The sequence below is a fragment of the Metopolophium dirhodum genome, chromosome 4 (assembly GCF_019925205.1).
Source record: "Metopolophium dirhodum isolate CAU chromosome 4, ASM1992520v1, whole genome shotgun sequence".
Taxonomy (NCBI): Eukaryota; Metazoa; Arthropoda; class Insecta; order Hemiptera; family Aphididae; genus Metopolophium; species Metopolophium dirhodum.
The window spans coordinates 23,379,262-23,394,810 of NC_083563.1; positions in this window are offsets into that span (position 1 = coordinate 23,379,262).

Sequence of the window (15,549 nt, forward strand, 5' to 3'; positions counted from 1 at the left end):
CCTTTAAGTTTATCATCATTATTTAATTTATGATATTTTTTTTTCATTAAAAGATAGTATTCGTTATTTAATTCCATGTACGAGTGTTAAATTATTAGTAAAGTACTATAGGTGTTATGAACCTCAACCTACATTTAAATTTGTATTATTAAAAATATATTATTACACAATACATAAACACATTTCGTATTTGTTGTAATCACTTATTAGTAGTATTTAGTAAAATTTACTAATTATATTCATATACAGGTATTTTAAGAAAAACGTATTTCTATTTACTTGTTTAAAATGTTATTATTTTATTTTAATTTCATGTTCTAGGTACCATTGAAATTAAAATTATAACGCGATTTATATTTCAGAAGCTGAGAGGCTCGATGATAAAATTTAGTAAAGCATTTTTTTTTTTATCTTAAGCCCGAAATCTATAGCCATTAGCTGTATTGGTTTTGTACGTTTAATGTCGGTAGGGGAGAACACACGTGTGTGTTGTGTTTGGCAGAGTTTTTGAGAGATTGGGCACCCGTAGTTATCTGCCATGCCCCGGTGGGGGATGGTGGCACTTATTCTCCGGACACCGTGACTTGCCTGAAGAAAAATGCCGCCCGTGACCAAGGAATCGAGCCGGCGTCGGGTGCGTCGCAATCGGCGCCTTAGACCGCTCGGCCACTCCGTCCCCCATAAAGCATTATTAAATAGCAGCGTCTTGATGGATTGAATAATATTATATAGGTAGAATTACTTAATAGTTAATAGTTTTCCTGCAGCGTAAAAATATAATTTTTTTATGGAATTCTTTCTCTTCCTTGTTCCTTTGTTTCCATTATTGATTTATATATTATTTACTATAGGTTCTTCAACTAATTACCGACCTTAACCTTAACAATGCTATAGATCCAGTAGGTACCTACTACCTAGTACCTACTATAGTGTATCATACTATTGTTTAACTTGTCATGATGCTAAAAATGAGTTTTGTCATGCAACACAGTTGGATTTCAAACTTTTGTTTTGTTCAAGCCGCATGTGTTACATTACTTTCTTAAAACGATTATTTTCATTTTGTAAGAAAAAAAGTTGCATAGCCGAAACACAATCTACATTATGTGTTTATGTGCTATGCGTTGATATATTTTTAGAAGAGGAATATTTTTATGGAAAAAAAATAATTGTTAGAAAATTAGATAATAATATGGTTTTAGTTGGATGAATTTTATTTGAAATATTTTACTATTCCTCGTCCAACAGATAGTTGTATTTTGTATTGGATAGTATATAATGTGTACAAAATAGTAAATATATACCTACTTTATTTATAATTTTTTAAATTTGAAGACTTACCCGGCCCAGTCACCCACTTAGCTTAAGATCAATTATAATATCACATTTTTTCGATATATCAACTTATACGACGTTGACACTTGACAGTTTACTTCTGTAGTAATACTTACTTAGTACCTAGATGAGTATTTGAATGTAAATATTCACTGCTTAACATATAAAATAATAAATATATATATTATATATATATATATATTATATAGGTAATAGAACCTAAATATAAATTCATCAAACTAATTTTCTAAGATGTGAAAAAATTGTTTTTAACGAATGACGATTACTATTCATAGGCTATAATAGAGTATAGACTATAACTAGAAATACAATGACAATAATTAATAATTATTATAATGTAGATTTACGTTACACAGCGTGTTATACCTCACGCTATAAATATTTGTAACGTCTGCACACTATTATTTACAGACAATGATAATCATCTAAAATTGTTACCATATAACTGATACTATTGCGGTGGACTTATACAGGGTGAGGATTGTAACTTAAGTTGCTCTGAAAATGAAAAAGGTGAGTTTGAATATGATGATGATTATTGCTCGGAAAAAAGCGGCAGAAGTGTTTGCTTGTAAAAACATAAATGTTATCAAAAATAATAGAAAAAAGGGGCAATTTAGGTACTTTGTTGTACAGCAGCAGTCGAGTGTAACTGGTCATTGAGTAGGCCAATTTAAAATAGTATGATCAATCATTGCATACGAAAAATTTTGAGCGGAGACGGTCTGTCGGCCGATTATCAAATAAATATATTATTGCTATTAATTATTATAGTATAATATATTTTACTGTTAAATACTACAGTATAAGCTATAAATATCCAATAAACAATAGCACACAATTAATCCAAATGTTTTGAAAATAACATTGAGTATATTAAATAAAAAATTATATGTAAAAGTATCAAATGGCAAAGAAAAATATTTTTGAATTACATCAAAATAACCAAAACTGTTATTCTTCATATAGATTTAAATAACGAATATCCAGCAAAATTTAAAATGTTTATAAGGAAATATCAAAATTAAATATTTTATGGATTTTTTTAGTTCAATTATGAATTACATATAACTTATAAGGAACTTATTCTATTAAAATTGAACACTATAGATAGTAGGTACCTACATTTTTAACTAAAAATTAATTTATGAATTTTCTTGATATTGTCAAAATTTAAACTTCTTATAAAAATGAATCGTGTCTATGTATCATTAGTGCATATTTTTAAATAGCTATAAAAAAACGTACAAGGAACTTTATATTAAGTTATTTATTTATATTAATTTTTTTGATTGAGCGAAAATTTTTTAATTGGTATGTATTTATAAAAAAAAACTAAAATGTCAAATGTCTATGAATAGCTAAAAAATCGTCACAATATTTTTAAAATTCTATATAGAATTATTATGTATAGAATTTTCAACGTGATAATAATAGTATCAACATTTAGTGAAAATTGTAAGTACCTTTGTCTACATTTTAGATTCTACAGTTATGCATTTTTGAGTTGCACCAAAAAAAACAAAATCAAACTTATCTAAAACTGGTTTTGTGAAAAAAAATGTCATGTTTTCCTTAATTTTAGGTTCAAGTGGAGCTATAAATATATTGATTTTTAAATTTTGTATGTTTTAATTTTTTTAATCCTTTGATTTCATTATAGGTACCAGCTAGATTTTTTTTGTTATTTTTTAGTTGACAAAACAATTTTTTCCCCGACAAAAAACTTTAAAATTTAATACAAGGTTCCTTATAAGATTTTGTGTAATTAGTGTAATTAAAAAAAAAAAGTAAGTGTAAATCCAAAATAATTTTTTATTAGCATAGGTATGAAGGTAGAGTTTTTATCAGCAAAATGACTAAAATTTGCAAATTATTCACATTTACCACATTAGACATCTATTACAATGACCCACTCGACACTACTGTACAGCTGACAACCACTTGCCCACTTTTTCCCCCCGATTTCTTTAAAAAATACTAGGAATTATAAATAGGGACCTCTTAAAAGTACCACCTGGATCCGATTTTCTATCAGAAATCACCTTCATAGTTGGAAATCGAAGAATTTTTTTCTACTATTTATCGTGTACACAGAAACAAAACAAAAACATACAATATTGCAAAATAAATACATTTATTGCGCTCCGCTCATGATCTAAATGTACGGACATTTTGAGTTACCATTTTTTTTAGTTTTTTTTTCTATAAATATCAATAAAATATTTTTTGGTTAAAAAAGCTTGATAACTTAATAGAAGACTCCTAATGTATTGTTTCAAAGGCAGATGAAAAAAATTAAAAATCCAGTCACAATTTTTTTTATAAGCATTTAAAATTCAAATAATGACAAAATACGTAAAAATGACGTAAAAAATTTTGAGTTAAGAATTCATGAAAAATTTTCTTTTTAAATTTAAGATTTGAAAATGTAATACAAGATTCCTCATAAGCTTGTCAATCTTTATCAAAAACAAATGTCTACAAGAAAGTCAAATTAAATTTTGAAATTCATATTTTTACAACATTTGATATTCACTCAATTTACACATGTAATGATTTTCTTATTTTGTTGTAATTAAAAAACGAATGACTGTAGATACTTGAAAATTGCATTAAATGTTTATATTAGCATTTTCTATACACGATCAAGTTTTGAAAATAATTTGACTCTTTTTGAGCTGTTTAAGAACATTGTCAGTTTTCAATTTTTTTAGTTTTTTTTTCTATAAATATCAAAAAATTTTATTTGTTCGGTAAAAAAGCGTGAAAATTTAATGCTAGACTTCTGATATATTGTTACAATAGCAGTTGAAAATTATTAAAAATACATAAGCACATTTTTTTTTATAAGCATTTGAAGTTCAAATAATGATAAAATGTATCAAATTTAAAATTTAATAATAATTTTGTAGTTAAAAATTTATAAAATGTTCAATTTTTATAGCTAAGCATTGAAAATTTAAAACAAGGCTCCACGTAAATAGGTTATATATAAATTACTTTATTCACAATAATATCATCAAATATACTTGGTAATATCATAGGCTGACTGACCGTTTTCGCTAAGAATCGTTTTTCTTATACAATGATATTATATCATTGAATTCAAATTTAACACCATCCATTACAGTGACTCACTTGTAACCTACTGTACAGTAGAGCGACATCCACTTACCCACCTTTTTTTAAAATTTATTCTTTCAAAAAGATAATGAGCCTTACACTGAACAGGTATATATTATGTATTATATTATGTACTTTTAGGTAATTTGAAAATACTTTGTTATATAAAAATATATTTAATAATATTGATTTTCATTTCTTAAAAGAAAAAACCAATCGTGTTTGGCATACATATTACAATATTGGTTAAATTTACTAAACATTATTCGTGTTTCTGGAATATTCATTAACATGTAGCAAAAGACCTTAAAAATATTAGTCCTTGAAAAAAAATATTGATCACACTTCAATTTAAATATATTAATATATTATATGTACCTATATTATCTTGATTATAATTTAAAATTTATAAATATTAAAATCTTTTACCAATAAAATATACTTAACATTTTTGTTAATCACATTTTCCAAATCTATTTTTATTTATATTTATTTTATCAACAAATAAGAATTTTAATCCAAATTATTTCAAGTTAAGATATTTATCGAATATAATTTATACTTTTTAGTGTCGAATAAATACCCTTTATTATAAATATTATGGGAAATAATTTTAAAAAGGCCTTATTGTTGGGGTTCAATATAATTTTTATTTAATCCAGCTTATAATATAGAAGCCGGTTAAAGGCTTCTATAGATATCTAGTCCCTACTACTGAAAACCCATAGAATATAATAATATTATTATTGCATTAATAGGTATTATATTATACACTTTAGTAATTATATTGTCCGTGTAACTAGAGTTAGGGTAGGTACATTATTGGTTATTTGCAGCTATTACTTATCAGATATTATTATTGAGACTGCGATGTTTATTATTTTTTCTATATTTTTCTATTAATTACCTATGTATAATCCATTAACGCGACATTGTACTCTTGTAATAAACAAAGTTGTCCGCGATCAAGTACCCGTGAAGTTTATAATATATTATTAATGAATGGCATTATGATCGGGTTTTATCTTGCCGAGAAGCAGATGACAAATCATAGAAATATATTGATATTATACTTGTACATTTTATACAACTACATTTTATACAACTTTGATAAAGTTAACTTAAAATGCTTATGTATAATACGCACAATAATTATAGGTAATGTTTTGAAAATACATATATTATAATTTAAGTTTAAAATATATAATATTATATTATATTATATAGGTACCTATTAATACTCTTGAAAACATTACATCCTCACGATAAAAAAAACGTACGTTAACACCTATTATATTAAAGGTATGTCAAAAGTCTATTGGTGGGGGAAGGGTTGTCGGTGGACCCAAGATTCCAAAACAATTGAGAGGACCGTATTGTAATGTATATAAGTCATGCAGTTGCACTCTATATATTGTATATAATGTAAGGCAGACCTAATACCTATGTATAGTGTACCTAAGTATTTTGTAAAGGATTAACTATATGATATTATACTTAGGTATTATATTAGTAAACCAATATTTGCAGGTCCAGTCTGTTCGGGGAGTTGGCACTTTTACCCATAATCAAAATTAAGCAGGCTTCAACCTTCAATCAACTAACTAAATTATTTTTCCCCCAAATTACAGGTACCCTACACACATAAATGTAAATAAATTAAATAGATAAATAAGCGATAATATGATAATTTATAAATTTATTGTAATGTTATAATAACTATACTTATAAATCAATGAAATATATTATAATTTATAAATGTTGTAGATGACGAACTAAACCTTCTGAAGGGCTTAATTCTTGAGGTACCAACCTAACCTTAGGCCTTTATCCCCTCTAATTCCAATGTGCATCTCCCAATATTAACCGATATACATATATAATATGCACTCAAATATACATGATATCAAAAAAAAAAAAAAAATGATATATTATTAATTATTATATATTATAAATATACTGCATATACACGGCATAATGTTGTTATATATACCTATCGGATAGCTAAACCGAACCGTGGCTGGTACACAATATATATTATATTATATTGGTTTAGGTATTCATGCGCGCGACGGCTGGTACTTTGAAACTAGGTCAAGTGCACCGGGTAACAGACGGCAGAGACGCCTATATACGTATATATAATACCATAGTAGTTTTTACCATAATTGGACCGATATATAATAAATATTTTGTTATACATATTATATATGTAAAAAGAAGAGAACCATAGGCTACGTACGCGTTTCATATACGTATATAATTACATAGATTATATATGTAGGTACATTGTATATCTGCTGTTTTCCCGATTCGGCTCCGAGGTCGCTGAGGTCTTATCGCTAGCTGCTTATGGAATTCGAGATGTGCATCGTGTATAATATTATAGTTATATAGTCGGCTGTTTTCGTGTTTGTTGTACACGTGCATCGGTGTGAAATCATAGCTGAAATCCGCTGCCGACGGACAAAATATCGCCGATGCCCGCTGTGTACATATAGGTATTATAGGTAATGGTATATATTGTATTATACTATATATTATGTTTTGTATAAATATTAGAAAATAACAGAAACAAAAAAATTTCCATCAACACGTCAGACGAGTCTCGCGTTTCGGGCACCTGCCTACCCTCAAATTTTTTTTTCTTAGTAATCAGTTGTAGGGAAATTGCTTACAATCCCGGTGCCTGTTATATATTTATATTAATATTATGAAGCTATTACTTGAATCACTTTAACATGTCGGGAACCAAGACAATTAAGGGAATTTATTTTAAAAATTAAAATATAATATGTCATTGATACAATATCCAATAATTATGCTTCTACTGTTTTTATATTTTCTTTTTTCTTTTAAATGGCACCATTACATGGAGGCTGAACTGTTTGCACATTGCTTGGCCCCCATACTATTAATATTATCTGTGACGAATAAACATAATTTTTTTTTTTAAGTTTCTATACATAGTAGATATTTATATCATCACAGTCTTAGCCCAGTGGCGTATTTACAGGGGATCAATCTCCCCCTCATAGGCTGTATATAATATGCAACAATTTTCGGAGTCCTAAATTAAGGACTATAACTTTAAAGGTCGGGCTACTGGATAAAATCATTTATTACACAATTTATTAAATACCCGCCTAATTGTATTCATGCTATAGTTGCATCCACAGTGATTACCTATAATCTAAATAAATAGTAAATTAAGCGTTAACACTTCTAAAATTACAACATTTTAACCCTAAAATCGTTTATTTCAACTCATTTTTAAGTTCACATAAATAAAACAGCAATCACAAAAATGAGGAATCAAAATGTGTATTTCATCAACTATGACAATTATATGGTAGAAGAAATTAATATTATATTTTGAAATCTCTTTGAGGGTGTAGGCGACAAAGCCCCCCACGGGTCATTTCGACATGATTTATACCTTAATTCATATATCTATTGTATATAATCCAAGGTGTATACGCATCCTCCCCTCGCTCCCCCCCACCATTACCACAATGAGAAAATCATTTGAATATTTGACGCCCCTGATATATGTAAATCTTTGAATCGAATAATATTATATATATTATTAACGTTCAAGACTTAACATACATACATTTAATATTATATTAACAATAAATTATAACAATTGGCGACGCATAATATCGTTTACGGTTCAGAAAGAAAAAAATGAAAACAGAACGAGAATTATTTCGTTTTACTTTTTCGCGTAACGACAATTATAACGAGTAATGACAATAACGACCAAAGGCACAATTAAAAACGCGACTCGAATCACACAATATAATGATTAATATATTATAATATCGTTCCGTCCCAATGTCGCACATTCTCCGCGCGTTTCCTTCCCCGCCGACGACGTTGCCTTCGCATTTAATATCTGCGCGTGCGTTCAAACGCACATAATAATAAATAGGTAGTACCTATAGGTACCTATATATATATATATACCCATAATACAACAATCATAATAACATGTAATATCTTTTTAGGTGTGTTCGGGCCTGCATTTCCCCGTGCGCAAAATGTGTACTATACATATATATATATTATTTATAAGTATGTATATTACATGTGTGTGCCGTCGGCCCAAGGAAATCCACGCGGTTTTGAAAACACACACACCACTAGAACTGTTTCTCTGTGTTTCCGGGTATACGTGTTTCACTCGAGTAAAAGCGAATCCGCGGTGTTACGATACGAAAACATAGTTAATATATATTTTCTACGACGACTATATAATTGTTATTATTGTTGTACTATTATTATAATATTACGTCCACCATTTGGCCGTTGGTACATTCGACTCGACATCCTCGCGCATCGTATATACCCTATTACCCTGCATGTATTCATATAAGCGGACTTAGGGCCTAGGCCCCTAGGGTTACAAAAGTATGTAATCTAACCTTCCCAATCGTGTAGATTTCGTTAAACAATTTATTTTCAATTGATTCTCGACAACCATGAACTTCTAACCTTGTCCATAATTTCCCCTACTCAATAATAATAATAATAAAAAGAGGTAGATTCAAAAGTTAATGTAAGTATTTTAAAACCACACTCACAATATTAGGAGATGCATTCAATTTCCATAAAATGATTATTTTAATAAACGTTTATGCTTTCGAGGAACGACTCTAGTACAATATTATTTGCTCTTGTGTGAATGACCGCTGGATGAGTATTTTTGTACGATACAGTGTAACACGTCATAGGCGCCCCACACTCAATATATTTTGGATGGCACAGCATCTCAGTACTGCAACCTGCAGTTTATTATCATTGAACAATTGAGAATCATTAACCACTTTGCGCAAATAAAACCAACATTTTCAATTTGTCCGAGTTGTTTGTTATTTCATGTGGAATTGTATTCATATGACTACTAGGTACTGACCATAACTCGTAGCGTTTAATGAATTAAAGTTTTTGTATTATAAATTATTAGTATACGATATATTATATATTGTTATGTATTATGATCATTGTAATATTCAAAAACCTCGACACTCTTATTGGCCTTATCAATACACTCACTTTAGCAGTTTAGCCTGTACGTTTTTACAACACATCTATACCCATTAGTCTCAAGTTCGGGTATTCGGGACTTATTACACTAACATTTTTTTAAATATAAGCAGATTTCTTAAGTAAAGATTATTTATTCCGAGAATTGTGTTATTCAAACATGATACAAACCAAAAATATTAGTATATTACATTATTAACAATAATAAAATGCACAAAATGCACCAAATATGCACTTTTCCCAAAAAGAATATGATGACATTTAAACTTTGTATTTAATTTCACAATTTCACATAAATTTGTTATATCTTATCTAGAATAACCACTACAAAAAACATGCAAATGCGAGAAGTCTCAAATCCTACCCATTACCTATGGACAGGCTACAGCAGTGTTACTTGATTGGTCAAAATATTGTAGTGTACCTACAATATTATATTATACGTATTACAGGTCGCATAGCAAATATTAAAGATGTTATAGATATTAGAATACTTTCGATTATGAATTTGGATATATGTTTCTCTACGATTTAAAAATGATAGATTCTCTATTTATTGTCTATTATGTATTACCTATACTGGAGCATTATAATTTATTGTTCTTAATTCATTACCCGTACGGCGATACCCGCTCAACATAATACTCTGTACAAGCGCGGGTATCCTTTGTCTATGGATATATTGCGGTTTCTAGTAGTACCTTCGTTTGACATTGCTCGTTTATTATTGTTTAAAAATTATATATTATAATATATTATATTTTATTGTCGTACCTACATTTGTAATATAATGGCCGCTTGTAGGTCAAATTCAAATTATCATTTTGATTATTATTACTATTTTCGTAACATCGCCTCGGGAGCATAAATAGTATAATATGAAATGTACACGTAAGCTAAACAAATTCACGGTTTGTTCTACAGTATTTGTGAGTATGCAAGTGCGTCCCACGCATAATCTAGAACGGTTACGGTAATACATGTCTATTTCAGCAATTACCTATCCACCTATATAATATATATTATAAAATTAATGTACGTCTGTATAAGGGGCTTAAAGACTTGAAAAGTACAAAACTAATTAGCACCAAGTTTGGCACACATATATTCATTGAGGCTCTGAGAGTGTTATATGCTTTATTTTTCAACCCCTATAGGTTGCTATAGAGTAATACAGTGGTAACCGTACGAATTTCGCTTTGCCTCACGAAAATCTAATAATTGTTTTGTCTATTTTTAGTGTTGCCATTGGTTCCTGAAAAAAAATCAGACTGCCTACCCGTCCATGCGTTGTTATGGGATTATTTTTAAATAATATTGAATTAGGTATAATTGTTTGTTATCGAATGTACAACAAATGTAATACCCGTATGCTTGTAGCTTATATTATACTCAAATACTGCTCGACAAATGTTGACGAAAGTTTCGGAGATTATTTAAAGGGATATCACTATGTCAGGAAAGTTTAGACAGTTTAAAGAAGTAAATTGAACCACAAATTGAGAGGCAGTTTGAAAATATCAAAGTTTATCTAATCCGCCACTAGTGAATTTATTCCTTTCAGTCGAATTAGTTCACAAATAACTAGTACACCTATGCAGATTTGCCCGTTAACTGAAATACACTAAAACATAGATACAGTGATATAACACATTAACACCGTATTTTTAATTTGTTCATTTTTTTCCCGGGCGAAGTCAGGTTATACTACTTATACGGTTAGTATAATATATTATAATAAATACAATATACACAAATGTCTAACTGAGAACAACCTGAATTCTGATTTTTGTTTCTGAATTTCATTAGATAATAGATATATATTTATGAACACTTACAGTGATTATTTAAAAATATTAATTGGTTTTGCTTTTATTAAGTATACAAACGCGTTATACGTTGTTACTTTCTGCACATTGCCCCTAAATACCCAGTAAATACACACTATGTTTAGAGATCAATGAGGTTATCATTGACGGTGGAAATTTTAGGGGTTCAAATAAACTACCCCATATCTATGAGCTCCTGTTGTATTATAGATACGCATCAAACGTTAATTTAAATATCCTGCACATATATATGTACCTGCGTCCTACACTATAGTACCTATACACATAATAACTGAAGGGATTTTAAAAGAGCTCAACCCCTACAGCCATTCCCATTGATACACGACTCACACATACATTGTTAACATTCATATGTGTACACACAATATAATATATAGGTATACTATTTACGAATTTATTATGATATATATTACTGTAATCGTATAATGTTTACGCTTATAGACGGAATGTGTTCATGTGAAAAGTTATTTCAATAGGTAAGTACTAGGTACATTATCTAACAACAAGGAGGGTGGCTCTTTTTGAAAAAAATTATGGAGCGGCCATAGACCCCTGAAAATGTTAAGGTTATTTGCACCACCATTGTGCACACCGATATCACTGGTCATAGCTCCACCCCTTCCGAAAAGTTCCTTACTTCATGAAAATTATCTTACCAAATTTCACAGTTTTTATGTGTAGGTATGCCTACTATAGGTAACTATCCTACCAACTATTATGAGCCCCCTCTCAAAAATATCCTGTGCGTGCTACTGCATCAGTATAATATTAACATGCTGCATTATTATGGTACACGTAGTAGGCATATTATTTTTCTGGAGTAATTTTTATTGCAATGTGACACAACGTTACTAATGTCAAACAGTATATTTTACTAATTATTTAATGGTAGTTTAATAACCGTAAATAATATTGCATAGTGATTAGTGAATATAGCATATAATAATATACTAGTGATGTGTATTAAGTATAGGTCTTCGATATAATTTAACAATTTTACACAAGCTTGTAATATTTTTTATCTTTCCAAATGCTTTTCCGGTATTATGGTTATCTAATAATTATTATGATGGGCAGATCTAAAAATGACATAGCAATTTACCATATACATATATTGTATAATACTTTAAAGTTTATCCTATTATTATATATAAATACCAACTTTATTTTTCTATATAGGTCCAATCAGTGTGATCAATGGATACTATTTAGACGCTATCGTCCATCATAAACGTATATTAAATATATATAAATCAGTATATAAGAGTCAATAGGATGAGATAAATTAGAGTTCGATATTGCAATTACATTTTGATATAATATATGAAAGACATGACTGGCTTTCTTCCTATATTTATAGTATCTATGTTATAGGAAATTAACAAAATAATGTCACTTCTGTGATATTGTACCTACAATCGATTATTTTTATAGATACGATTAAAAAGTGTCGGTAATACATGGATTGTATTATGTAATTTTCAGCAATCTAAAGATATTTAATTTGCACCATCACAGATGATTGAAAATGTGATTTTCAATTTGAAACAAAATAAAGATAATATGTAACTCGTAAAGAATTTGGATACATATTTACTTGATCTGCCGCTAGTAATTGTGCACCATTCACTAGAGCGACACTTAAGTTTGTTGTTCCACAATCCACGTGTGGATACAGGTACACGTCGCGGGTGTGTCTATAATATGTGTACCTAAGTAAGAAAGCGCTGCGTTTTTTTTGATACATAAACGTATCAAACTTCCTGAATCCAAAGTTAGTTGTCTAAAGTACCTATCTAACTATCCAAAATTAAAAAGTGTTAAATATGTACTCAATTACCTACTAGGTACTTACTATAGATATTTACTTTGATAGGTATAGTTTGATATATGATATGAGACATGAGTTCCTCGGTGTTTTTTTAGACTGCACTCGATCATCTGAAAAATAATATTACATACCTTCTTGTTAGGTACCTATTACCTATATACAAAGGTATATACAAGGTTAATGAAAATATTTAACTTGAGTTAAGTTAAGAGAACACAAGATTGATAAGTTAGAAGTTAAAAGTTAACAAATCATATATTTAACTATAAATAAGCTAAAAGTTAAAATGGAAAAAAAATATTACCTTAAAAATGTTTAACTTGATGGAAAATTTTTGAATCAACTGAGATAGCTGATATAGCTGATTAGTGTATTCAGGCCTAAAAGACTCTGTGTGGTGTTATTTTATTTTACTATTTTGCCCATCAACACTTAGTGTAAATTCCGTACCTTTACTTTGATGCAAAATAAAATTACATTTAGCCAAATTGTTGTCAATATATAGTAAAAATTTACTTTGGGTCAATTTATATTTATAAATTGAATTCCTCAGTTTATCTTATTATTTATACATAATTTTACCAGTGTTTATTTAGTCGCATATTATTATTGATACTATTATATTATAATGTATATTTCAGGTCATACAATTTATATAATAGGCACCTAATTGTAACAGTTTTTTTGAATCTATTAATTTAATATTAATGGCTCGACCTGCTCACGTATTATAAATCTTGGTAACTATACTGTAGGTAATAAAGACTAATAAACTGCCTAATAAAAACTAATAAAGTGCCTAATAAAGATTATATATTTAGACCGTGTAATATGAGTATATGACACACCTTATATAATATTATATGTTATTTAATTAAAATTCAAATAAAAATTTAGCTAATTTTTATAGTGTTCCTATATACACCGAAAATCGAAAGTACACCATACGGCATACATATTACATATAATTATATCCTTACGCTTCAAATGCAATTTTAATCAGCAATATGAATTATTGAACACGGTTTTTTAATCACATTAAATTATAGTAGGTACGAATAAGAACGAAAACTACCATTATAATATAAACAATTCATTGTTAAAAACCATGAAAATTCTTATGACTGTCGGTACTATCGAACCGGCATCTATGAATATTCTACTTAACCGGAACTTAATTTCCTACATATACCTAGCTATATCTGCAGCAATTATATAGAGATAGCAATCTATAGCAAATCGCGGATATTTAAACATTTCTCATTAACAAAGTTATGATTTGTTTATATTATTGTTTATATTTTATATTATTATTACAATGATTTTTCGTTTTCTGTAAAATGTATATAATGTACTTAGGTATAATAATATAAGTACCTATTTGATACGGTTTAAACAAATGTATTTTTTCATAATTTAACCATAGGTATAATATTATCTAATTGGTCGACGAAACGTGATATTAATTAATAATTTGTAATGTGTTATTATTATTATTACAACAAATTATTATGTTTTTAATATTACCATCAGCTACAATCATTTATCGTTCAGTGTAGGACGAATATCGCTACACGGAATAATCTATTTGGATTTCATTGTCAGCTGGTATTTCAATTGCCTTGACCAATGGTATTGAAAAATTTTATTTTCATTCTACACTCGTCGCTCAAACAGGGGTATAATATATTATTGAGTTTACTAGCAACTAGGTATATAATACTTCGTGTGGTTCTGTTCAAGCCGTCGTGTTGGCGTTATAGGTACCTACCTATCCTTGTACGAGGTCGATTAATGAGGCGAAAATAAAAACTGATACCGGTATAATGTACATGTAATATGTATTATATTATATCGTTGAAACTAATATAATATCATAAAAATATTGAATTTTTTGAATACATTATTATACAGCTTACAGGTATTAGGTACCTATAAATATTATATATATATTATTTAAATTATTTGCCGGAATCGAATTCGTTTAGAACTTTTTGTAACTTGTCTCGTCTTGAACCAATAATTATATAAATATTTCGATGTGCCGATATGATTCCTTGACCATTAGCCACTATGAGGAGTAGCCTAACGCCGTAACTAATAAAATTCAATTTCACCATGTATATAGATTATATATTCTGTATACGATGCGTGACAACTTACTACTATAGTATTATATAGGTAGACACTAGACGACAGGTAGTTATTGTGTAATCTGTGGTAAAAAATTAAGTTTTAATATTGATTACGTTAAAAAAAGCTAATAAAGACCTATTTCAACGTACCAATGTTAGATTTCATGCAATAAAAGCATAACACCAATACAGTACCTAT